Source organism: Pelodiscus sinensis, chromosome 26 (genome assembly GCF_049634645.1).
Source record: "Pelodiscus sinensis isolate JC-2024 chromosome 26, ASM4963464v1, whole genome shotgun sequence".
In the NCBI taxonomy this organism is placed as follows: Eukaryota; Metazoa; Chordata; order Testudines; family Trionychidae; genus Pelodiscus; species Pelodiscus sinensis.
Window position 1 is genome coordinate 20,931,476 of NC_134736.1, and position 24,069 is coordinate 20,955,544.

Sequence of the window (24,069 nt, forward strand, 5' to 3'; positions counted from 1 at the left end):
CCAGCAGCCCCTTCTCTCAGCTGTGCGTGGGGGCAGGGCGAGCAGGGAATCTGCCTGAGGCTTCTTGCTGCCATGTTGGGTGGCTTCATGGGCTGGATCCAGCCCGCTGGCCTGTATTGCCCAGGCCTGGCTGAGAGGGAACCTTGGCTCTGGGCTGTGGGGGAGGGGCGCTGTGGAAAGGCCAGTCTGGCCTTCCTGGGCAGGGCATGACGACATCCACTTTGTGCAGCACGACTGCCAAACATCCCAGACAGAGAATTACAGGCCAGAGAATTCCTTGCGGATCAGCCAAAGTACCTGAGTGGGGAGAGTGTTAGACTGAAAATCTAAAGATCCCTAGTTCAAACCCAGACTTTGGCAGGTGCCAACAGGTGGCAGGCGCGTTCCTCAGTTTGATCCTTACCTCAACCTTTCTGGCCACAGCTTGGCATTGACAAATCAAGATCATCTCATTAGCCCTGCCCCTGACTCTGTGACTTCTTCCTGTGAGTGGCTGCCTCCTTGACTGCTGGCCCTAGATATGGAACAGGGCTGTGGGCTGATGGGGATGTGTTTGGATAATCTCATGTGACCTTACCTGGGGCTAAGCAGGAGGGACATGGCAATGTTTCTCCTTCCTCTGCTGGAAAGGGAGCCAGCTCATTCCCATGAGCCCACATACAGATGGAGCAGTGTCCAGAGAGGTGATGCAGCTGAATGGAAGAAGCAAGGCCATCAGCGTACCAGCTGAGAACCTCAACTACAGAGCCATGTGATGGTCCCTAAGGGGAAGGGGTCAGGAGTTTGAATCTTACAAGCTGAGTTCAAATCTCAGTGGGACCTGCTGGGGAATTGTTGGTTTGTGTAAATCCTTGAATATTGATCTTCTTGCCCCTCTGGCTCAATTCTACTTTGTGCTTCTTCACTTTCTCTATGTAAGGACTTCGGAGAAAACTCTCAAACATCTGTTCCAGTGGGGCAATGGGTCAGTGCACAGTATTTATAAAGCAGTGTGTGTAGGAGACATGCTGAGGTTGTGAATTCAAACCTCACCTGGAGCAGTGGTTTTCAGTCCCTACTGGGATGCCCCTTTCCACTGATTGCTGTGGGAGCTGGAATTGTAGCTCAGAGGAGACTGTCAGTCAAAATTCCCCCTTCACATATTATGGCCTCATCAGAGTGAATGGTGGGTGGCCAGTATCTAAGGCCAAGTGGCATCCAGGGTCTTGGTGCCCATTTTCTCCCCTTACCCATCATCAGCAACAGCTGCTGTCCCTTTCAGCCATTGGGTCAGCTCAGGCAGGGAGGCAGGAAATGGGCAAAGTAGCCAGACAAGCTGAGGGAGGCAGGAAAATGCTGATCTTTGCATCTCCCCATGTGAGGGTATGTCTGCATGACATTCCTCTTTCAAGACAGAAATGCAAATTCAGCTGAGTGAAAGTGCAAATGAAGCGGAGATTTGCATAATCATGTCTGAGCAAAATTTCGAAATAACCAATTTCTAGACACAGTTCTTTCAAAAGAAAACCCTTCATTCTAAATCACCCTTACTCCTTATGAAATGAGGTTTAAGGGTTAGTTCTGATGTAGGGTTTTCTCCCAAAATAAGCAAATCTCAACAGCGTTTTGTATTTCAAAATAAATTATTTCGAAATAGCATCGGTCTGTGAATATGCAAATGAAGTGCAGGATATTTAAATCCCAGCTTCATTTACAATGTTGAGTGTCTACATTTGCATCCCTCTCAGATTCTCTGGGCACTGACAGCCCCAGGGAATCACAAGGGTGTGTGGGGCTGGCTCTCCTGTTCCAGCAATTGCAGTCAGAGCCCTGCCTTGCCAGTGCCAGGCACAGCAGCCTCTGCATCGGCTCCAGGCTTGTGGTTTCCTTCTTCCCACCACTCCTCCCCAATCAGCCTTTTCCTGAATCAGCAGTTCCATGGGTGGCCAAGAGAAGCCTCTTCTGTGTCCCAGAAGGATGCAGGAAAACTTGAGCAAAGGCTACAGCAAGACACCACTGGGATTTGAACCCAGGATCTACTGCTTACAAGGCAAGTGCTTTAACCAGCTAAGCCATGGTGCCCATTTTGCCTATACCCCCCCCTATATAGCTTTTCCAAGATAACTTTTCTATCTAGGAAAAACTCTGCCCCATCCATGGAACAGGTCAACTTTTTGAGATCAGTTTCCAAAAAAGTGAGCGTGTTCTTTTGGAAGCCCTGTATTCCTCATTGTATTAGGAATAAGGACTCTTCCGAAAGAGGAGGTTTTCCCCACATTCGGGCCCGTGTAGATGGGCCAAATGTCAGAAAAGCCTCTTCTGAAAAAGAAGTGTCTCCAAAACTGTTCTAATTTATGGTCCCAGACAACTCCTTTGAATTCCAAAGTGCAGCCATTCCCCATTTCCCTCCAGCCTTGGAGAGGTCTCAAGGCCTGTGCAGCCCAAGAAATGTGATTAGCAGCTCACACCCACAATCTTTTTGTCAATTGCAGTGCAGCCTAAGGGTCACTTACCAAGCACACAGGACAGTCCCCCACTCTACCAGCTGAGCTATCGAAGGGGGCCTGAGTGCTGCGGGTTTGTCCATGTTGCCCATCTACAAGTGTCAGGGCCTGTGCTCTCCCAATCGAGTGGCATTGCAGAAGAACCCAGGAGCACTTCCCATGCAGAAGGACCCCTGAGCTAGATCCATTCATGTCACAGCAAAAGAAAATAGCTGGGTTCTTCTCATGGGTCTTTTTTTGTTTCAATGTCTCCAGGGGTGCAGGAGGGGCAGATCCAAAAGAACCAAACCGGTCGAGTGCATCTGGGTCCTGCCTCTCGCTTGTGCTGCTCCCTCTCCCAGACTGTTCCTACGCCCAAGGCAATAGCTCCACACCCAATGGATGGGTGAGCAGAGGCCAGGGGGCAATAGGCAGAGTCTGGCAGCTGCTGGGACCGGACCTGAGGGCATCAGGGGAAGCAGCGAGAAACACAAACTCAGCCCCCTGCATCTCTAGCCAGGCTGGTAGGTTTCATGGCTCCAGCTCTTGTGAGCCAGCCAGATGAGAGGCCGAGCGCCAGTGGGCACCAGACACCCAGCAGAAGGCACAAAAATCTCTTCTCACCAGCCTGAGGACAAGAAACCTAAAGCGGGAGGGTTTTGCAACAACCAGCCTAGGAAAATCCCACTGACAGTTGAACTCAGGTTGCAAAGTTCAGAGCCCTGAGCGCTGCCCCTTGCAGCATGGGACAAACAGCTGAAGTTTTGGGGGAGCACATGGGACTCTCAGCTCTCAGGCTGCCTCTGCTCTCCCGGCTCCCTCCAGCTGCCCCATCCCAGCTGCTTGTTTATTATTTGTTTTTATTTAAATACCAGCTCTAGTAGAAGCCGTGTGACACTCTCCCCTCCCCCATCACGGCATGGACAGGTCACAGCCCCCAACCAGACTCTGAAATGGCCCCCTGCATTTCCCCTGGCCCCATGGGGCTGGCAGGAAAGAGGCCCAGGGCCAGGCTAGAGCCAGGGGAAGCAGAAGGCAGGGAGATCCCCAGTCTACACAGCTCCTTTTTGTGCAAAAGCCTCTTGTGCAAAAATGGACCCCAATTAATTATGCAAATGAACATGGCAATATGCTAATCTGTGCTACATTTGCATGAGGTTTTGCGGAGGAGAGATGCAGTATGGAGATAGCCTAGGTGGTAGATAGCCATGAAGTGACATAGACTGAGGAAAAATCCGTGGTCTGCAAACCTTAGTTACACACAATAAGAATAATTCACCAGCTCAGACGTGATTTCTAAACCCCCAAACAAGGAAAATAATAAAACCTGGTGGACTAGGGCAGTGGTCCCCAGTGCGGTGCCCGCAGGCGCCATGGTGCCAGCTGGGCCATTTATCTGCACCTGCAGAGCAATCTGCGCTGGCCCAGGCATGCGGCAGGTGCCAGCCCCAGGAGCATGGGCGGCCCCTGCTCGGGGTCACAGCACATGCCGGTGCCGGCCCCAAGCACACGGTGCCTGGAAAGCCCCTGCCTGGGGTCACGGCACATGCTGGTGCCGGCCCTGGCTCCGGGGTCGCGGCACAATCCGGTGCTGGCCCCGGGCGCGTGACGCATGCTTGGCCCCGCCCCCAGGCACGTGGCCCATGAGCGGCCCCACCCTTGGAGGTGCAGTGCATGAGCGGCCCTGCCCCCAGGCACCCAGCATCCCCAAAACGTTGGGGACCACTGGACTAGGGAGACTTTTCTCTACCCACACATTGCAGGAAATCCAATTGTCTGCAAGTCAAGACTGTGTGGCCTAATGGACTTTGGATCAGAAGATTGAGGGTTCGAGTACCTTCACGGTTGCATTTACCTTCCTTTGTCTGTGCTCATGGATCCTGATGTCGCTGCCCTGGAAAGGTCCTATGTGACAATGTGGTTCTTCTATAACCCCATTGGAAGGCCTGTAGTTCTAAATTATGGGGGGTGTGGGGGTTACTGGCTTGTGAAAGCAGGACTGGTGGTGCCAGGAGAGAAGTGGCAGCCTGGCCTGGGGGGGTGGAGCATCAGCCAGCAGGGAGGGGGTCTGATCAGGGCACAGAGATCCTGAATAAACATTGAAAAGCCTTTTAAATATCCCTGCTGCTGCCAGTGAGGTTTAAGGCGCTGCCATGTGTCGGAATGGAGAGAGCCTGGTGCATTCACCATCCGGAATGAGAATATGGATACAAAATTCCAAAGATGGCGTCGGCTTTCTGAAAATAAACGAGCCCCTTTTCAGTACATGATGTGGTGGTGCAGAGTTTATTGGATTACTCTGGTTCTGCTGGTGGAAGCAGGGCTGGCTGGGGGAAGGGGGGAGCAGTGGGGCTGGCTGGGAAAGATGGGGGGAGAACTGATGGGAGGAAGCAGGGCTGGTGTGGGCAGCAGGGCTGGAGGGGATAGATCAGGAGGAGAAGTGGGGGAGAACCGCCAGGCCAACAGAGGGTGGGGGTGAGCGGGGATGTCCAGGGGGAAGCAGGGGGAAGAGAATCGACCAGCGGGGTTTGGGACTGATCCGGGCGCATGCAGATCCTGGGGCGCTGCCCGTCCCGTGCATGGTCCTGGCGGAGCACGAAGGAGTCTGGCCTCCTAGATTCCATTTTGCCACCCCCTCGAGTAGTATTGTTTGTCTGTGTGATAGTCTGGTTTGGATCTGTTTCTGTCTGCTGGATAATTGATTTTGCTAGGTGTAAATCAGCTAAGGCGGTGGGGTCTGATTGGTTAGGTCATCCTGTTACAGTATGTTATGTTTGGTTAGTGAAATTATACTAAAATAATTGGTTAAGGAACAACTAAGCAGTATTGAGTTTCTCTATATAAACTGGGGTCCAAGAAGGAGACCAGCTAGAAGAAGGAAAAGGAGAGAAGAAAAGAGGGAAGGCCTTGAAGCAGAACTCACCTCCAAGGCAGCCTAAGACCAGAACAGCCAGAACTCCTCTGCACTCCAGTTTGCTGTGTGAATACTATGGTAGGTGACATTGGGAAACGAGCCCTGGGTGAACCTCTTGGGTCACAGCTGCTGGAACAATGAGGTAAGATGAACGAGTGGGGAGTTATCATGGAAGTTAAGACTGGTTTTCCTGACTGCAAATGGAACCCAGGCCTCAGCAGTGAAAGGGCTGAATCCTAACCACTAGACCATCAGGGACACATGAGCAAGGTTCTTTCCTTACCTAAACTAGCCTTTCACAGGCCACTTTCTGTCCCCTTCAGGACATGGGTCCATTTTCCATTGCCCAGAGGGGACAAAACAGAAACCAAACAGAACATCAGAACAGCCAGACGGGGCCATGCCAGTTGTCCAACTAGCCCAGGATCCTGTCTCACAACAGCAGCCAATTCCATTGCCCAGTGGGAATCCTCAGGACAGACAATTGTTAAGTGATCCCTCCCATCACCCATTCCCAGCTTCTAAAATACACCAGCTAGGGACACCTGCCCTGTCCATCCTGGTTAAATGCCATTGATTGACCTTTCCTGCATTCAATTATCCCGTTCTGTTTTGGACCTTCTTGTAGATTTCACCTTCTCAACATCCTCTGGCAAGGAGTTCCACTGGGCACAAAAATGCTTCCTTTTGGTCTATTTTTAATTGGGTTACTTACTAGTTTCATTCTGTCACCCGGGATCTTCAGTAGGAGAAAAACATTCTTATTGCTTTCTGCCCCCTGTCATCATTACACAAACTCTGTCCCATCGCCCCTGAGTCGTCCCTTTCCCAAGCTGAGAAGAAGAAGTTCCATGAACTCCTGGGAGCTGCTTTCCAAAGAAGAGGCATTTCCCGTGGAAAAGATGGCCAAGCCCAATCCCCTACACAGAGCCCCAGAAAATACCAATGGACACTGGGCACTTGTAAAGCTCCCTCTCGGGCAGCACTACGGAATGGATCTGGCTGGGCATCGGGCTGACTAACCCATCAACAGATGAGTCCCTGTGAGACTTCTCAGCCCAAGTGCAGAGACTGTGGAGTCTCCCACTCCCAGCCCAGTGGCAGAGGGGCAGCGCCCTGAGGAGGCGGGTCCTGAGGCAGCGGAGACCTTTGAAGGGAACGGAGATGTAAGGTCAGAAGGAAGGGGAACAAGTCACCTCTTCCCAGGTGAGATGTGCTGGGAAACTACGAGATCTGGTGCAAGCTGAGCTCCAAGGGCTGGTTCCTGTCCTGGTGGCTCCTTGCAGGGCCTGGCTTGAGAAGCACCAAGGAACCGTGTGTGGCCAGGAGAGAAGGTGCAGAAGGAACGTGGATGCAGGAGCAGGGTGGGGTGTCTGGCCAGGATAGAGGGAGCAGGAACAAGGGAGGATGTCAAAGCAAGTTCTGCAGTAGTATCACTTACAGGGTGGGCCCTGGACTCAGTGGCTGCAACAACTTGGTCTCAAGTAAGGGTCTGCTGAGAAGTCTCAGCCCCAGCCCTGCCTCCTCCCATCTCAGCCTAACCTGTTTACCTCTCCCACATGCTCCTCAAAGCCAGCACACAGGCCACCCATCCCTGCACCAGGGGACAGGCCCTGGCACTGCCTTGTGGGCACCAAGGGGAACTGCAATAAGAGAAGACGCACCATTTTTGCCTGGCTTTGAACCAGGGACCTTTTGCATGCTAGGCAAATGTGATAATAAGAGAAACACACTTCGTAGGGTCTTCTGAGTCTGTACTTAAACTTGGGCAAATATTCGGTTGCTAACCCTTTGGCCAACAGAGATTGCTGCAGGGCAAAGGAATTCTCTGTTGTCAATTTTGTGCCCTCAGGAAAGGACCAAACTGAAGGAGGCCGGGCCCCCACCTGGGGACTCCAACCTAAAAACTGAGACCAAGGGGTTTACAAGCCAGATAATCATAGTTTGCTCCTTTTCTCCCTCCCACAACCCTTCTGCTGGGTGTGTGTGGGGGGGTCTTTGCCGGATGAACGTGCCTGAGGAAAAACGCTGGAAGCGCAACAGACACACAAAAGGGGATGAGGGACAGTTTAAGTCACACACATGGCAGGTGGCGCAGCTCAGCCAGGGACCTTATCCACTCACAGAGCTTCACAGCTTCTCCACCCCCCAAACCCCACCAGGCAAACTGCCCCATGGGCCTCGCCCGCACCCTGCTCAGGGCCTGGGGATTTTCTGTCCCTTTGCCAGAGCAAATAACTAACCCCCCCTGATCTGGAGTCTCTGCCTCTCATGAGCCTTCTCATCCTCAGTCTCTGCTTTGTGTCCAGATAGATTCTGTTGTGCAACAGCCACCTCCCTCAGGCTGTCACTCCTGGGCCTTCTAGAGCACAACACACCCCTTCATTCTGACTTTGGATACCTGGGCTTTTAGCACTCAGATCTGCACCTAACACCAGCATTGGCTAGTGAGGGGTCTGAACAGCTTCCACAGAAAGGGAGACAGCCACTGTGGAGCAGCCTTTACAACTCTGTCAAAGAGCAGAGAAAGGTAAGTTCTTTATGACTGAAAGGAAACGATCACCCCAGGGGGAACTTGAACCCACAATTCCTGACTTAGAAGGGCAGTGGCCACTCCTCTCCCCCTGAACCAGACATTCACCCTTCTAAATGGCCCTTCTTCAACTTATAGCTCCTGATTAAGCCCCTTTGAAGAAGCCAGATACACAGGAAGGGCTGATCACACCCCTCTGAAAATCAGCTTTCCATGGGTATCGGTAGCTGGCTCCGAGTCATGGGCCTTGACGTCTCGTCTCCCTCCCGAAACCAGGGAAGTGTCTCATCAGGGAGCTACACTGGTGCTCACACTGCTCTTAGGGGTCCCACAGTGGCTGGGTGGGGAATGTCCGGTTGTTACTGAAGGGGAAGGACAGAACACAGCTACATTGCCAAGAGTGCGGGAGGCCGGCCTGGTGATGCCATGGGACTGCCCTGGGGGAGCTCTGCAATGTGACCCAGGCTCCCAAGGCAGAAAGTGCAGAATCCCCTTCGATGAGCACAAGAGGTTCCAACTGGCCTGGTCTGAATCAGGCTGGACAGCCCCACTGCTGGAGTGTCAGAGCCAGACACTAGAGTTACAGGCACATCTCTTGTACCCAGAAAGGTCCTGTCACAAGCTCCCTGTCATTCCCTGCCACTCCCATCATGCAACAGGGGCAGGTCCAGCCTCTTCTGTAAAAGCTGCTCTGGAAATCAGATAACAGTGACAGTGGTGGGATTTGAACCCAGAACCTTTGAATTACTGGGCTGGCTCATTCCGAGGACCACTGTTTAGATGGCTAACATGCTTACCGTTGTGCCACAGGGCCCCAAAGTAAAGATAGAGCCTCATCTTCTCCCTCTGCTTTGCAGCAGGGCAATTCCTGGGGTAGAAGAAAGGGAAAAGCTGAGCCAGAGGAACACATGCTCCCCCTCCCACACTCCGACCCCCCCATACCCAGCCCCCTGCCCAGAGTCTCAGCTGTGGTTTAAACCTGGTTCCAGAGAGAAGAGGCCAATTCAAACAGCCCCATGGCAGAGAGGGAGTCAGCACGTCGGTGGGTGGGGCAGGGAGCTGGGGGCAGAGCTGGGCTCTAACTCACTGAGTGACCTTGGCCTGATAAGTGAATCTCTCCCTGGCTCTATGGCCCTGTCTGTACAGCAGGGACAGCAACACTCACAGCCCCACAGGAGGGCCCCTGGCCTAGCAATGTGGCCCCCTGAGCAGCCTCCGATGTTCCCTGCTTCAGCCCCAGAACCAGCCCTGAGTGACGGGGGCAGGGAGAGCAGCTCACACATGCCAAGGGGCTGGCCAGGGGCAGGACATGACCCTGCAAGGCAGCAGTGGGTGGGTGGAGCAGGGATCTGGGGGCAGAGCTGGGCTCTAACTCACTAGGGGTGTGTCCCATAGCTCAGAATAAGCAATGCAATTCAGTAGCTTATTTTGAGTCAATTTTGAAATAGCTTATTTTGTAATTTGACGCTGGCTACACAGCACTTAGTTCCAAATAAATCGCTATTCCGAAACGCCCCTCACTCCTCGTGCCATGAGGTTTGCAGGGATGTCGGAATAGCGAGCCCATTATGGTTTGAAACAAGGGGTTTGCTCTTAAGACGTGTCAGTGTGATATGATCACCACGTTCTAAACCTCTGAGCTAGCCGGCCCACGGGTGTCAGTCCCACAAGTGGCCCTTTCAGAAAGGAGCCTTGGGAAGCCCCAGAGATGTTGTGGGCTCTGGAACAAGGTGGTTGGGGCAGGAGCAGCTTTTGCAAACAGGGGAATTAGCTCAAGTGGTAGAGCGCTTGCTTAGCATGCGAGAGGCAGTGGGATCGATGCCCACATTCTCTAACTGTGGCTCAGCTCTTATCCCTCATTTTCACTGTCAGGGGCTCAGTGGCCTCCTCCCTTTTCCTACCTGCTCTCCCAAAAGAGACAGACCTGGCTCCCCTTTCTTTGCCACCAGCAATTGCCATGGTGCAAACCAGAGTGTGGAAATATCAGGCTCTGTGGTGCAATGGAAAGCATGTTGGACTTTTAAGCTGCAACAAAATACAGGACTATGTAGCACTTTAAAGACTAACAAGATGGTTTATTAGATGATGAGCTTTCGTGGGCCAGACCCACTTCCTCAGATCAAATAGTGGAAGAAAATTGTCACAACCATATATAGCAAAGGATACAATTAAAAAAACCGAACACATGAAAAGGACAAATCAAATTTCAGAACAGAACGGGGATGCGGGGGGGAAGGTAAATGTCTGTGAGCTAATGATATTAGAGGTGATAATTGGGGAAGCTATCTTTGTAATGGGTAAGATAACTAGAGTCTTTGTTAGGACCCCGCCGTAAACTGTCGAATTTTAGCATGAATAACAGTTCAGAGGATTCCCTTTAAAGTGCAGTTTTAAAAGGCTTTTGAAGCAGGATGCAGGTAATTAAGTCATTGAGATAATGTCCTTTCTGGTTGAAATGGCAAGAAACTGGTTTTTTTCTGTATTTTGTTTCAGCTACCCTAGACTAACATGGCTACTTTTCTATCACTATTTTAAGCTGCAGTGATTCATGTGAGCCCAGCTAGACATTCAAAGTTTGTGGGTTCAAGTCCCACGAGTGTCACTTTAGCTGCTTTCTCATTTCCAGGGCGCAGCTTTTACAGAACAGGCAATCCTTAGGGTGAAACTGAGCTGGCTTGAGTCCAGACAGTTCCCAGCAGACCCCAGTGAGGATGGAGGGAAGGGCTGGTTCTTGCACTTGGGGCTGGGAGTTGTTCTGAAAGGCTTCAGGTGCCATTAAATCGTTTTATCCCTCCCTGTCTCCTACCAGTGCTGAGCAACACTCAGGCTATGTCTGCCCTACACTGCTCTTCTGGGAAAAGCTACGCAAATTTCAAAACCCAATTTGTGCAGCTTTTTCTTCTGCTTTTTTTTGGGGTCCGGGAAGAGGCTTTTCTGACATTTGGCCTATTGCACTGGGCAAGTCACACAAGGGAGGCAGCAGGCAGAGCCAGCCCAATGCACCAGCCTCCCAGGGCAGGGGAGGCCAAGGCACAAGCAGCTGCCTGGCCTAATTTATCTGGCTTCCCCCAGTTTTGCACCCACGGGCATTATCAGCTGACGTTACCCCCCCCTCTGTCACATGAGCATTGGGCTCATCAACAGGCTGGTCAGCAGCAGCTGCAGTTACCTGGGCACCGCAATAAGAGAAGACCCTGTGTTTCTGCCTGGCTTTGAGCCAGGGACCTTTTGCGTGTGAGGCAAACAGGATAACCACTACACCACAGAAACACATTTCAAGGGCTGGAACTTGTCTGACTGTTCTGTTCCTAGCTCTTTCTAACACCCTGCTCTGCAGGGGAGGGGGATGCTCCTTGTGAACACTCCACCTTTTGTTCTCAGGGAAGCGCCTAATTTCCTCACCAGCCCCTTGAGATTTGTAGCTCAAAGCTGGAGCTGCTGTGGAAAGAGGTGAAGCTACAGAAGCTGACGGGGGACAATCAGCAGGCGGAGGGTTATTTTTTCTCCCCCCTGGGCTGATGTGGCTAGAACTGAGGAGAAGAAAATCCTCTTCCCTTCTCCTCAGAAGATGGAAATTGCAGTTTATTCTCTCTTTGGTTCTACTAAAGCTGGATCCCAGGACTAGACCTTTTCTTTCTAAAACCCTGGTGAAAACTGAGACCCAATTGCTCACAGGCTGAGAATGAGAGTTAAGGAAGGGCATCACCCAGCATGGGGCTTGAACCCATGACGCTGAGTTCAAGAGTCTCATGCTCTCCCAACTGAGCTAGCCAGGATGTGTGGGAAAAGTTTCCTACTATCCCATCTCAGGGTAACAGGAGCCAAGTGTTCTCCACTGCCTGACTCAAGGCTCTTTCTTGCCCCTCATGTGGGGTTCTGGTCTGTGGAGAGGTTTGAACTCGAACCCCACTCCCGACACACCCACTTCTTTCCCCACGAGGAACGGCCCCATTTCCATCTCTCCAGGGACAGGAGAAGGGCTCTGGCCTGTTCTCTGCAAAATGCTCAGCCTGTTTCATTTTCTGCAGGAACGAGTGGGATCCATGAGCCCTGTTCCCCAGTGAGAGGTATGTGTCCTCTTCCCCCCTTTCCACAGACACAGCAGGCCAGGGGGCTGTTAGCCTCCAGAGGCCCCTTCCTACTTGGCCTCCCACAAAGCTGGGGTGAAAAGCTGCTAGACCCCAGCCCTCCTGGGGCAGGCCATGGCAGAGGTAGCAGGATTCACTCCCATCTTCTCCTGCCTGTGCCCTGGTGCTGAGGGGCCGGCCCCTTTCCTGCTGCCCCAACTCTTATTCCCACAATGCATTTTGTGCAGGGGCCATTGGTCTTTCTGCCAAGGTGCGTGGCTGGGAGCCAGGACTCAGGACCCTTCCTAAAATATACAAATCCCCCGCCTCCCCTGGGGGCCAGGTGAGTGACTTGCCCTGCATATGTGACAGCATCGGACCCCTCCCACCCGTCTGCTCAGTGTGCAGACCAAGCCCAAGGGTAGCACCTGGGTTGTGTCTTACACAAAAGCCTCTTGTTCCCTGCCCAGTTCCCAACATTGGCTGCTGATGCTAACTTCCATGGGGATGTAGCTCAGTGATAGAGTCTCTGACTGCAGATCAACTGGTCCTTGTCTCAACTCCAAGTGCCCCCTTGGAAAAAATTCCTTCTAGCGTAAACATTTTCCTTTCCAGTTCCATCACACTCTGGCTTTACATTGCTTGAGGTTCTTGACATTAATAAGAACCCTTAATGCAGAGCTACTCAACACTGGGATCCCTGGCAGCCATAATCAAAGGCATTTAACCAGGATGGACAGGGCAGGTGTCCCTAGTTGGTGTATTCCAGAAGCTGGGAATGGGTGACGGGAGGGATCACTTAATAACTGTCTGTCCTGAGGATTCCCTCGGGACAATGAAATTGGCTGCTGTTGTGAGACAGGATCCTGGGCTAGTTGGACAACTGGCATGGCCCAGTCTGGCTGCTTTGATGTTCTGTTTGGTTTCTGTTCTTGTCCCGTCTGGGCAAGGGAGAAGGGACCCCTCATCCTGCGAAAGGCTAGTGCAGGTGAGCAAAGAAGCCTGTGTCCTGTGTCCTATATTGTATTATTGTAGTAATAAACCTTTAGATGGTAGATGCTAAAGGATTGGCTCAGCGTGATTTGTGGGTAAGATCCAGAGGGTAAATTGACCAGGGATCTGGCTTAAAGGTGAGTTCAAGGGGAAACCTCACAAAGGAGATTCCAGGCAGCCAGGACATGGGGGTCTCTGAGGTTGCTCTGTGAGGTCACTGCTTCCCAGCCAATGAGCTGAGGTGCTGTAAAAGTTCCTTGTGATGTCACTGCTGCCTTGCAGGATCATGTCCTGCCCCTGGCCAGCCCCTTGGCATGTGTGAGCTGCTCTCCCTGCCCCCCTCACTCAGGGCTGGTTCTGGGGCTCAAGCAGGGAACATCAGAGGCTGCTCAGGGGGCCACATTGCTAGGCCAGGGACCCTCCTGTGGGGCTGTGTTGCTGTCCCTGCTGTACAGACTCGGCCATAGAGTCTCAGGAGGCTGCAGCGGTGGGAGACACTTCCCTGGTTTCGGGAGGGAGATGAAACGTCAAGGCCCATGACTTGGAGCCAGCTACAGATACCCATGGAAAGCTGATTTTCAGAGGGGTGTGATCAGCCCTTCCTGTGTATCTGGGGGTATGTCTACACTACCCCGCTAGTTCGAACTAGTGGGGTAATGTAGTCATACAGCAATTGCAAATGAAGCCTGGGATTTGAATTTCCCGGCTTCATTTGCATAAGCGGGGCGCCACCATTTTTAAGTCCCCGCTCGTTCGAACCCCGTGCCACGTGGCTTCATGCGGCATGAACTAGGTAGTTCGAACTAGGCTTCCTAGTTCGAACTACCGTTACTCCCCATTCCACGAGCGGGGATTTAAAAATGGCAGCGCCACGCTTATGCAAATGAAGCCCGGGAAATTCAAATCCCGGGCTTCAGTTGCAATTGCGGTATGCCTACATTACCCTGCTAGTTTGAACTAGCGGAGTGTAGACATACCCTGACTTCTTCAAAGGGGCTTCATTAGGAGCTAAAAGTTGAAGAAGGGAGATTTAGAAGGGTGAATTTCTTTCCCTGGCAGAGTTTTCTGTGTGCCCCAGTGGCCTAATGGACAAGGCACTGACCTCCTGAACCAGGGATTGTGGGTTCAAGTCCCACCTGGGGTCAATTTCTCTCACTGACAAAGAGTTTACTCTCCTCTGCTCTCTGAAACAGTTAGCAAGGATATTGCACAGTTGCTGTCTTCCTCACTGTTCCAGGAACAGAGTGAGTTTTGTCTTGGGCACCAATATTAAGGGTGTGTGCACCTGTTTGTGTGTGAGCCCTCCTGGCACCCATTGGCTCCTGTTGAGGGGTGGAGGGTCCCCGGCCCCATAGCTCCTCCTGGGGAGGGGTGGAGGGACCCCTGGCCTGGTGTTTCCTACTGGGGAGGGTTGGAGGGACCCCAAGCCCTATAGCGGGTCAGAGTCCCACCTGGCAGGATACAGTTTCAGTTTTTCCCTGGCGGATGCTCCAGACATGAGGGATGCCAGCGCACTGGCCCAGCCCGGGCCGGCAGTGATGGTTTTTACACATGCAGGGAAATTCCCCGGCTTCTCCCCCTCACAGAGCTGCTGCCTCTCCGGGAGGCGGATGAACTGCAGGTGCGGGACAGCTCCCTGCCAGCAGGGACAGCAGCCAAGGCACCAAATATCGCTGGGTCTGCAGCCAGTGTTGGGAACTGGGCAGGGAACAGGAGGCTTTTGAGTCACACACGTCTCAGGTAGGACTGTGACTGGTCCAAGCAAGGAATGTGTCTTGGGGCTAGTTTAGTGACACCCCAAGGCCGTGTCTACACAATGGCTGTGTCTAGATTGCATCCCTTTTCCATAAAAGGCGGGGGAATTAGCTCAAGTGGTAGAGCGCTTGCTTTTCATGTGAGAGGCAGTGGGATCAACACCCACGTTCTCCAGGGATAGATATTTGCTTTTTCCTTGTTTTACAGGCAGAGACAACAAGGGGGCTAAGTGCTTCTAGGGGCCTCTTTGCAAAAGGCAGGGGACTGGTTTCTGCAGTGCAGTGGGTGTCACATTTGCCGGGCATAGAAAAGTTCCCTGGCTAAAAGCCAGACAAGCAAAGTCCTGCCTGTAACACCCAGAGGAGGGGATTCACTTGCCTGGGGAGGGCAGGAACACACCAGCACTTGGCTGCCAGCTGTTTGCACATCTGGACACAGAAGTATCCTGAGCCTTGGTTCTACCAGCCAGTTTCTTTTCAATTCACTGCAAACTGCGTCCCAGCTGTAGGTGACGCTGAATTCCCCTGCCTGGGGAGGGTGGGAACAGACCAGCACTTGGGAGCTTGGCTGCCAGCTGCTTAGCACATCTGGACACAGAAGAATCCCAAGGCTTGGGTCTGCCAGGCTCCAGTTTCCCCTCTTCTGTTTCTTTTCAGCTCCCTGCAAACTGCCTCCCAGCTGTGGGTGAGGCTGAGTGTGTGTGAAACCAGCTGCCCTTTGGATGATTTTGTTAATTGTTTAAAAAGCCTCAGGCACCTCTTCTGCCTGGGGAGGTGTCTGTAATAGACGCCTAGTGTGACCTCACCCTGGGGTTTTACCCCTTTAACCTCACCCAGAGACTCCTGACAAGTCTCCTGTGTCCATCTCCGCCTCAGGCCAAGTGTTCGCATGTTTCATATACAAGGAAACTCGTCCTCCCTTTTTCCTGCCTGGAGCCCCTGCAGAAGCTGCTGGCGCTGGCAAGGCAGGGCTCTTGCTGCAATTGCTGAGACAGGAGAGCCAGCACCACATGCCCTTGTGATTCCCTCAGGGGGTCAGGTCAGGGCCTAGAGAGCCTGAGGGAGCAACCACTGCAGCTCCTGCAGCCATAGAGAGTCAGTGTCTGTGGGCATCAGGTGCTTCTCACTTGTGGTTTCCTTCTTCCCAACACTCCTCCCCAATCAGCCTTTTCCTGAACCAGCAGTTCCATGGGTGGCCAGGGGAGGCCTCTTCTGTGTCCCAGAAGGGCATAAGTAAATGTGAGCAAAGGCTACAATAAGTCACTACTGAGAGTTGAACCCAGGACCTCCTGTTTATGAGGCAGGTGCTTTAGCCAGCTAAGCCATGGTGCCCTCCTTGAAAAGGGCTTTGAAACTGTTCTACTTTATGGTCCCAGACACCCCTTCCCATTCCAAAGTGCAGCCGTTCCCCATTCCCCTCCAGCTCTTGCCATGACTCAAGGCCTGCGCAGCCCAAGACATTTGATCCAAAACAGAACTGGATCATTTAATGCAGGGAAGGTCAATCAATGGCATTGAACCAGGATGGACAGGGCAGGTGTCCCTAGCTGGTGTATTCTAGAAGCTGGGAATGGGCGACAGGAGGGGTCACTTAACAATTGTCTGTCCTGAGCATTCCCACTGGGCAATGAAATTGGCTGCTGTCATTTGGCAACTGGCATGGCCCAGTCTGGCTGTTCTGATGTTCTGTTTGGTTTCTGTTCTTGTCCCCCCTGGCCAATGGAAAATGGACCCGTGTCCTGAAGGTGACAGAAAGTGGCCTGTAAAAGGCTAGTATAGGTGAGCAAAAAGGCTTCTTCATGTGTCCCTGACGGTCTAGTGGCTAGGATTCAGCACTTTCACTGCTGAGGCCTGGGTTCAATTCCCAGTCAGGGAAACCAGCCTCATCTGTATTAATGAAATCTGCCAAGTCTTTGCCCTTTTCCATCACAGGGAGGGCCAGTGGGCTGAGGGAAGGGAGGGGCTGGGGTGCCAGAGGCAGGCTCTGGCTGGGAGACACTCCCAGCAGCCAAGCACATTTCTCAGGCAGCCCCTTCCCTGCGCAGGGGGCACAGGTCACACACCTGGGTGAATAAGAGCTTGTGGGGACTGGCCAGGGCTTCAAGCAGGCAGCTCCCATTGGCCACAAACAAGCTGGGAGCAGGGACCAGGCATGAAGCCTTTTCCTCTGCAGCTGAGAGACACAAAGGGCCCAGCAGCCCCTTCTCTCAGCTGTGCGTGGGGGCAGGGCGAGCAGGGAATCTGCCTGAGGCTTCTTGCTGCCATGTTGGGTGGCTTCATGGGCTGGATCCAGCCCGCTGGCCTGTATTGCCCAGGCCTGGCTTAGAGGGAACGTTGGCTCTGGGCTGGGGGGGAGGGGCGCTGTGGACAGGCCAGTCTGGCCTTCCTGGGCAGGGCATGACGACGTCCACTTTGTGCAGCCCGGCTGCCAAACATCCCAGACAGAGAATTACAGGCCAGAGAATTCCTTGCGGATCAGCCAAAGTACCTGAGTGGGGAAAGTGTTAGACTGAAGATCTAAAGGTCGCTGGTTCAATCCCAGGCTTTGGCATGCTCCAATAGGAATAAGAGCCTCTGGAAAAGGGTGCTTTTTCCAGAGGATCGGGGTCAGTGTAGGCGCTCTTTTCCGGCTTTTTTAAAAGCCGGAAAAAAGCGGCGGACATTTTTATTTAAATGCCGCGGGGGATATTTAAATCCCCCGCGCATTTCCCTACTACGACTGATGAAATTTACATGCCCCTTCCAGAAAAGGGGCCAGTGTAGACGTAGCCCAGGAGAAAAGGGGAGATGAGCTGCATCCTGGGGCTCTTCCTGCTTTCTCTTGGCCCTGGGTCTCTATCCTGCCTCAGGGCAGGTACAAGGGCTACAGTTGGGGGGAATCAGGTGACACCACAAAAAACACTCCCTGTTGGCAGTGCTGGAACATGGCACCACATGAGCATGTTGCTAACACCCATGTCTCCCCCCCTCAGGGCCACTAGAGATGTCCTTGCACCCTGGGGCTGTCTATCTGGGCCATGCACTCACACACACTGGCCCCTCCCTTTCTAGGGCAGGGCTCCTGCTGTTCCTTCCTTTACTCAACCTGGGAGTTGGACTTATCCCAAGCAGCAGGGGCTGTGTTTACCTGGGGAGCCACAAATAGGAGCAGAACCCCCTGTTCCCACTTTTTGCTTGGCTTTGAACCAGGAGCCTTTTGCACATTAAGCAAACACGATAACCACGATAGCCACCACCCCACAGAAACATGCTTGTCAGTTTTTTTCTGTACATAAACTTGGACAAATATTCTGTTACTAATTCTTTGCCCAAGGCAGAGCAAGAGCAGGGAACAAGACCCCCCCCCCCCAATACTTCTCTAGACCCTTTCCTCCCAACATGGGGGGGGGGGGCTGTGCGCCTCGGGAGGAGTGACCCACATCATATCCCCAACATTTCTGCCCTTCATGGATGGACCTTTGGGGGCAGGCCCAGATGCTCCATCCTCTCACTCAACTCCTATCACACACTGGAGCAGGGCAGCCCCCAAGGGTAGGGCTGAGCCATGGGGTGCTGGGCAAGGGGCAGAGGCTGCAGGAGCTGAGCATTTCCCTAGAGCCCAGGGACCCATAACAAGGCACCATGCTCTGTGTCTCTCTCGGAAAGGTGCAGAAAGGGATTGACTGGGGACAGGTAGAGTGGCTCAGGGGTTGTGCAGCTTGTTGCCTGGTTAGGGGTGTGGCCAAAACACAGGCCTCACTGTGAGCAAGATTTGAACCTGCGCAGGGAAACCCTATTAGATTTCAAGTCCAACGCCTTAACCACTCGGCCACCACAGCTGTGAAGTCAGTAGTGTCCCAGGATCAGGGAAAGTGGTAAATAATCCCAGTGCCCAGGCCTGACCTCACCCGCCCCACAGAATTCACACAGCAAACCTGGCTTCCAGCGCACAGGGCAAGCTTGGGGGCTCATTGCTGGGCCCTGGGGTGAAGCATTAAACCAGCCCCCTCCTGCGGGGCCTGTGAGTGTTGCTGTCCCTGCTGTACAGACAGGGCCATGGGGGCAGGGAGAGGTTCACTGAATGGGCCAAGGTCACCCAGCTAGTTAGAGTCAAAATCTGCCCCCAGCTCCCTGCCCCACCCACCGACGTGCTGACTCCCTGGCTGCCAGGGGGCTGTTTGCATTGGGACAGTTGGCCAGGGCGTCCCGCAGTTGCCATCTCCCTCTGTGCAGGTGCTGTCCAGAGCCCCGACTAGCAAACACTGACACTGCTGTTAGGTCCAGACCAGAGGGGAGTGTTTAAGGGTTATTTCAGAAGAAGGGTTTTCTCCCAAAATAACTGCATCTAAACAGTGTTTTTTATTTCATAATAAAGTATTTTGAAACAGCGCCCGGACACGATTATGCAAATGTAGCGCAGGATATTTAAATCCCGGTTTCAGTTACAATTTTGAATGTCTCCATTTGCATCCCTCTCCTGAAGGAGACTGCAAGTGTCGACATGTCCTGGGTGTTGCAACCTCCCAGCACTCACCTGATGTTCCCTCCCCGCTGCATGAAGCCGTTTGGGAGTCCTCCTGCATCCCCTGGAGCTGCAGGTCATCAGCGTTGTCATCCTGAAGCTGCAGCTGCTGCTGCCCAGGTATCTCCATCCCAGACTCCACAACTCTCCCTGGAGACAGGGGCTCCCCACACCCCGGGATTCGGTCCAGTTCCTCACAGTATGCACAGTGCTGCGGTGCTTCCCCAGAGCGGGACCTGCCCTCACGGGCCCTCACATACCCCTCCCACAATTCGTTGACCTTGGGTCTGACTTGGTCTAGGATGCAGGGGGGGGGGAGGTGGCCTTTCTCTGCAAGGCCATCAGCCATTGGGCCATATGTTAGATAAGTTCATGGAGGTTAGGTCCATAAAAGGCTAGTAGCCAGGGGGTAGGAATGGTGTCCCTGGCCTCTGTTTGTCAGAGGCTGGAGAAGGATGGCAGGAGACAAATCGCTTGATCATTGTCTTCAGTCCACCCCCTTCCAGGGCATCTGGCACTGGCCACTGTCGGCAGACAGGACACTGGGCTAGATGGACCTTTGGTCTGACCCAGTAGGGCCGTTCTGATGTTCATATGTTCACAAATGTCCACATTCCTCCTCCTGGACTGCCGGGCCCGCAGAGATTCCCCCTCGGATCACAGCTCCAAGAGGGTCTTTATCTCTGGCCCAGACACTGACAGTGCCCAGTGTTTCTGTCCCTTGCTTGGTCCTGTGACCAGGGCCAGATTAAGGCCTGGGCTAGCCTGGCAGCCGCCCTTTATAGCTGCCATCAGGCACCGTATGCCCGACTCCTGGATTGCAGGCTGCAGTAGCTCCCAGCAGCCACCCTGCAGCGGCTGCCCGGGGCGGGGGCCACGTGAACCCCTGCAGAGCTGGCCAGCAGCGCCCTCCCCCCATGGCTGCGGAGCCCTGCATGGCCAAGCTCAGCCTGCCCCAGGTGCCCTAAGGATGCTCACCAGCAGCGGTAGCCGGGCTGGGCCAGGCACGTGCATCCTGCCACCGCCAGCTACATGCATGCGCCCTCCTCCAACCCGGGGTGCAATTGAACTGTCAGCCCGGGGCACCGGAATGGCTCGGTCCGGTCCTGCCTGTGATGTGTCCCTGAAGGGGTCTCTGGGGGCTTGTGCCTGTGACATGGCTCTCCGGAAGGCAGAAGTGCTCGATCTTAGGCAAAGGACCCAGAAACAACACTTTACAGCAACAAACACGAGAACAGCTCTTGGTCCGCATCCCCGGGCCACACAGAGTATCCAGAAGTCACTTCCCCACCTCTCCCTTGGCTGCTCTAGAGCTTAGCCCAAAGTCTGATAAACTCTACTCTCCCACCCAACAACCTCTGGGACTCCTCTCCCGCCCAGCTCCTCACACCACGGAGAGTGCAGGGCAGCCACTACCCCAGCGTCACCACTTCTGGTCTCTGCCAAATGGCCAAGAAGTTCTGCTTTACCCAAACCACACAGGCACCCTCTGGCTGCTGGCTAGCCTCATGGCAGACATGGGCTTCCCTCACTAATTTTCCCAGAGACTTTGCAGGCAGGCATTGGTGGTATAGTGGTGAGCATAGCTGCCTTCCAAGCAGTTGATCTGGGTTTGATTCCCAATCAATGCAATGTAAAGAGGGAGCATCAAACCTCCTTGCTGGGGTTTTACTTGAACCCAGAAAAAACAGGCACACTGTGGGCTTCCTCTCACAGCTCTTCAGCCTCTCCCAGAGCATGCACAGTAATGTGGTTCCTCCCTCACATACCTCTGCGGCGATTACTTGACCTTGGCTCTGACTTGGTCTAGGATGCTCAGGGAGGTGGCCTTCCTTTGCTAGACTATTGGCCATTCGGCCATAAATGTCCACATTCCTCCGCATGGACTGCAGGGCCTACAGAGACTCCTCCTAGGACCACAGCTCCAAGAGGGTCTGTATCTGTGGCCCAGACAATGACAGTGCCTGGTGTTTGCTGTCCCTTGCTTGATTTGATTCCCAGCCAATGCAAGGTGGGAAGGGAACAGGCAACCTCCTGGGGGAGATCTTATTTAACCCTGAGCAACAGGCACAAGTGGGTCCCACAGCTAAGGGCTCCCTCTCACGGCTTTTCGTGGGGAGCAGCTCAAACAAAACTAATTCAGCTGTTGTGGGGTCTGCATGGGGCTTGTACCCGTGACCTGGGCATTATTAGCATCAAGCTCTAAACAGCTGAGCCAGCAGGCCCATGAGTGGCCCCACAATAGAGGGAAGAGAAGAGTTTTCCCTGCTATTGGGGAAAGCCGGCCAGGTCAAAGGCCTTTCAGGTACTCAGTCTGGAGCCTCCTACCAATTTTCTGGACTGTTTCCTGAAAAGCTCTCAGCCTTTTGCCTGTTTCTGCTTCCCTGTGCATAGCAGGCAGCTAAAGTAGAGGGGCAGGGGTAGAACAGTCACCACAGCAAACATATCTGCGGCCAGCACAAGGATTGAACCTATGACCTTGGCATTACTAGTACCATGCACTAACCAACTGAGCTAGTTAGCCAAGCAAAACATAGGTTCCAAATAGCCCTTTTAGAAAGGCACGTCCAGCAGCTAAAGGGCTGTCTCTGCAGCTGCCAATGGCTCTTCTCTGACAGGGCCACTGTGATGTGGGCTGGCTCATCCAGCTGGTTTGAGGGTTGGTCAAGGTGGCTGGCGGCTGGCATGGCGCACTGAGACCCAGGGCAAAGAGGCAGCTGGAATCTCTTGCTGCCAGCACCTTGCCTCTCAGCTTCTTCCCTGTCAGCAGCAGCCGCAGTGCCTTTCAGTCACTGGGTCAGCCAAGGAAGAGAGGCAGGAATGGGGCCAAGTAGGGAGTCAGGCTGACGGGGGCAGGCAAAACTCATCTTGCCTTCAAGGGCCAGTGGCAACAGCTTCTCTCTTGTGCGCTGCTGAGGAGAAAAACACCCTGAGCAGGACCATAAAGACCAATTTAAAAGAGAATTTAGACGGGGGCACCAAGGGGACAAGAGTCAGAGCCTGGCAGCTTCTGGGACACAGGAGAGGTCTCCCCTGGCCACCCATGGAACTGCTGGTTCAGGAAAAGGCTGATTGAGGAGAAGCATTGGGAAGAAGGAAACCACAAGCCTGGAGCGGGTGCAGAGGCTGCTGTGACTGGCACTGGCAAGGCAGGGCTCTGACTGCAATTGCTGGGACAGGAGAGCCAGCGCCACACGCCCTTGTGATTCCCTGGGGGTGTCTGTGCTCAGAGAGCCTGAGGGTGCAACCTCTACAGCTCCTGCAGCCATGGAGAGTCAGTGTCTGTGGGCATCAGGTGCTTCTCACTTGTGGTTTCTTTCTTCCCAACACTCCTCCCCAATCAGCCTTTTCCTGAACCCGCAGTTCCATGGGTGGCCAGGGGAGGCCTCTTCTGTGCCCCAGAAGGACATAGGAAAATGCAAGCACAGGCTACAATAAAGCACCACTAGGCATAGAACCCAGGATCTTCTGTTTATAAAACAAGCACTTTAGCCAGCTGAGCCATGGTGCTCTTCTCAGCCTCCTGCGTGAAACTGCTTTATGGTCCCAGATAACACCTTTGGCTCCCAAAGTGCAGCAATTTCCTTCCAGCCCTGGCAGTGTCTGCGGCTGAGCGGCACAAAGGAAGATACAAGATCGCTGGGGGGGTCTTTGCCGGATGAACGTGCCTGAGGAAAGACGCCGGAAGCGCAACAGACACACAAAAGGGGACGAGGGACAGTTTGAGTCACACACACGGCAGGTGTCACAGCTCAGCCAGGGACCTTATCCACTCACGGAGCTTCACAGCTTCTCCACCCCCCAAACCCCACCAGGCAAATTGCCCCATGGGCCTCGCCCGCACCATGCTCAGGGCCTGGGGATTGTCTGTCAGTTTGCCAGACCAAATAACTAGCCCCTCACTGCTCTGGAGTCTCTGCCTCTCATGGGCCTTCTCATCCTCAGGCTCCGCTTTTTCTCCAGACAGACCCTGCTACAGCCACCTCCCTCTGTCTGTCACTCCTGGGCCTTCTAGAGCAAAATGTGCCCCTTCATTCAGACACCTGGGCTTTTAGCAACCAGATCTACACCTAACACCAGCACTTGCTAATGAGGGGTCTGAACAATTTCTGTAGAGAAGGAGACAGCAACTGCTGATCATCCTTGCCAACTACTTCAGAGAGCAGAGGAACTCTTTGTCACTGAATGGAAACTGTCACCCCAGCTGGGACTTGAACCCACAATACCTGACTCAGGAGGCCAGTGCCTTGTCCATTAGGCCCATGCAGCACACAGAAAAAAATGCCAGGGAAAGAAATTCACCCTTCTAAATGGCCCTTCTTCAACTTTTAGCTCCTGATTAAACCCCTGTAAAGAAGCCAGATACACAGGAAGGGCTGATCACACCCCTCTGAAAATCAGCTTTCCATGGGTATCGGTAGCTGGCTCCGAGTCATGGGCCTTGACGTCTCGTCTCCCTCCCGAAACCAGGAAAGTGTCTCCCACGGCTACAGCCTCCTGAGGCTCTATGGCCCTGTCTGTACAGCAGGGACAGCAACACTCACAGGCCCCAATATGTCCCCCTTGAGCAGCCTCTGATGTTCCCTGCTTGAACCCCAGAACCAGCCCTGAGTGACGGGGGCAGAGGGGGAGCAGCTCACACATGCCGAGGGGCTGGCCAGGGGCAGGACATGAGCCCTGAGAGGCAGCAGTGATGTCACAATGGCCTTGTGCAGCACCTCAGCTCATTGGCTGGGAGGCAGTGACCTCACAGAGCAACCTTGGCAACAGCCAGGTGGGACAGGCTGCAGGGCTGGGGCATCTCAGAGACCCCCATGGCCTGGCTGCCTGGAATCTCCTTTGTGA

General features: G+C 53.6%; 5 non-coding genes across 5 annotated transcripts; 3 read left to right on the forward strand and 2 right to left on the reverse strand.

The window, feature by feature from the left end:
* Positions 1 to 1,987: 1,987 nt before the first annotated feature.
* On the reverse strand, positions 1,988 to 2,061 carry TRNAT-UGU (transfer RNA threonine (anticodon UGU)). Its single transcript has one exon. It is a non-coding gene; the product is annotated as a tRNA-Thr (tRNA).
* A 14,466-nt stretch (positions 2,062 to 16,527) lies between these two features.
* On the forward strand, positions 16,528 to 16,599 carry TRNAE-UUC (transfer RNA glutamic acid (anticodon UUC)). Its single transcript has one exon. It is a non-coding gene; the product is annotated as a tRNA-Glu (tRNA).
* A 602-nt stretch (positions 16,600 to 17,201) lies between these two features.
* Positions 17,202 to 17,274, forward strand: TRNAF-GAA (transfer RNA phenylalanine (anticodon GAA)). The gene has a single exon. It is a non-coding gene; the product is annotated as a tRNA-Phe (tRNA).
* Positions 17,275 to 18,459: 1,185 nt separating this feature from the next.
* Positions 18,460 to 18,541, reverse strand: TRNAS-UGA (transfer RNA serine (anticodon UGA)). Its single transcript has one exon. It is a non-coding gene; the product is annotated as a tRNA-Ser (tRNA).
* A 2,242-nt stretch (positions 18,542 to 20,783) lies between these two features.
* TRNAG-UCC (transfer RNA glycine (anticodon UCC)) lies at positions 20,784 to 20,855 on the forward strand. The gene has a single exon. It is a non-coding gene; the product is annotated as a tRNA-Gly (tRNA).
* The last annotated feature ends 3,214 nt before the right edge of the window (positions 20,856 to 24,069 follow it).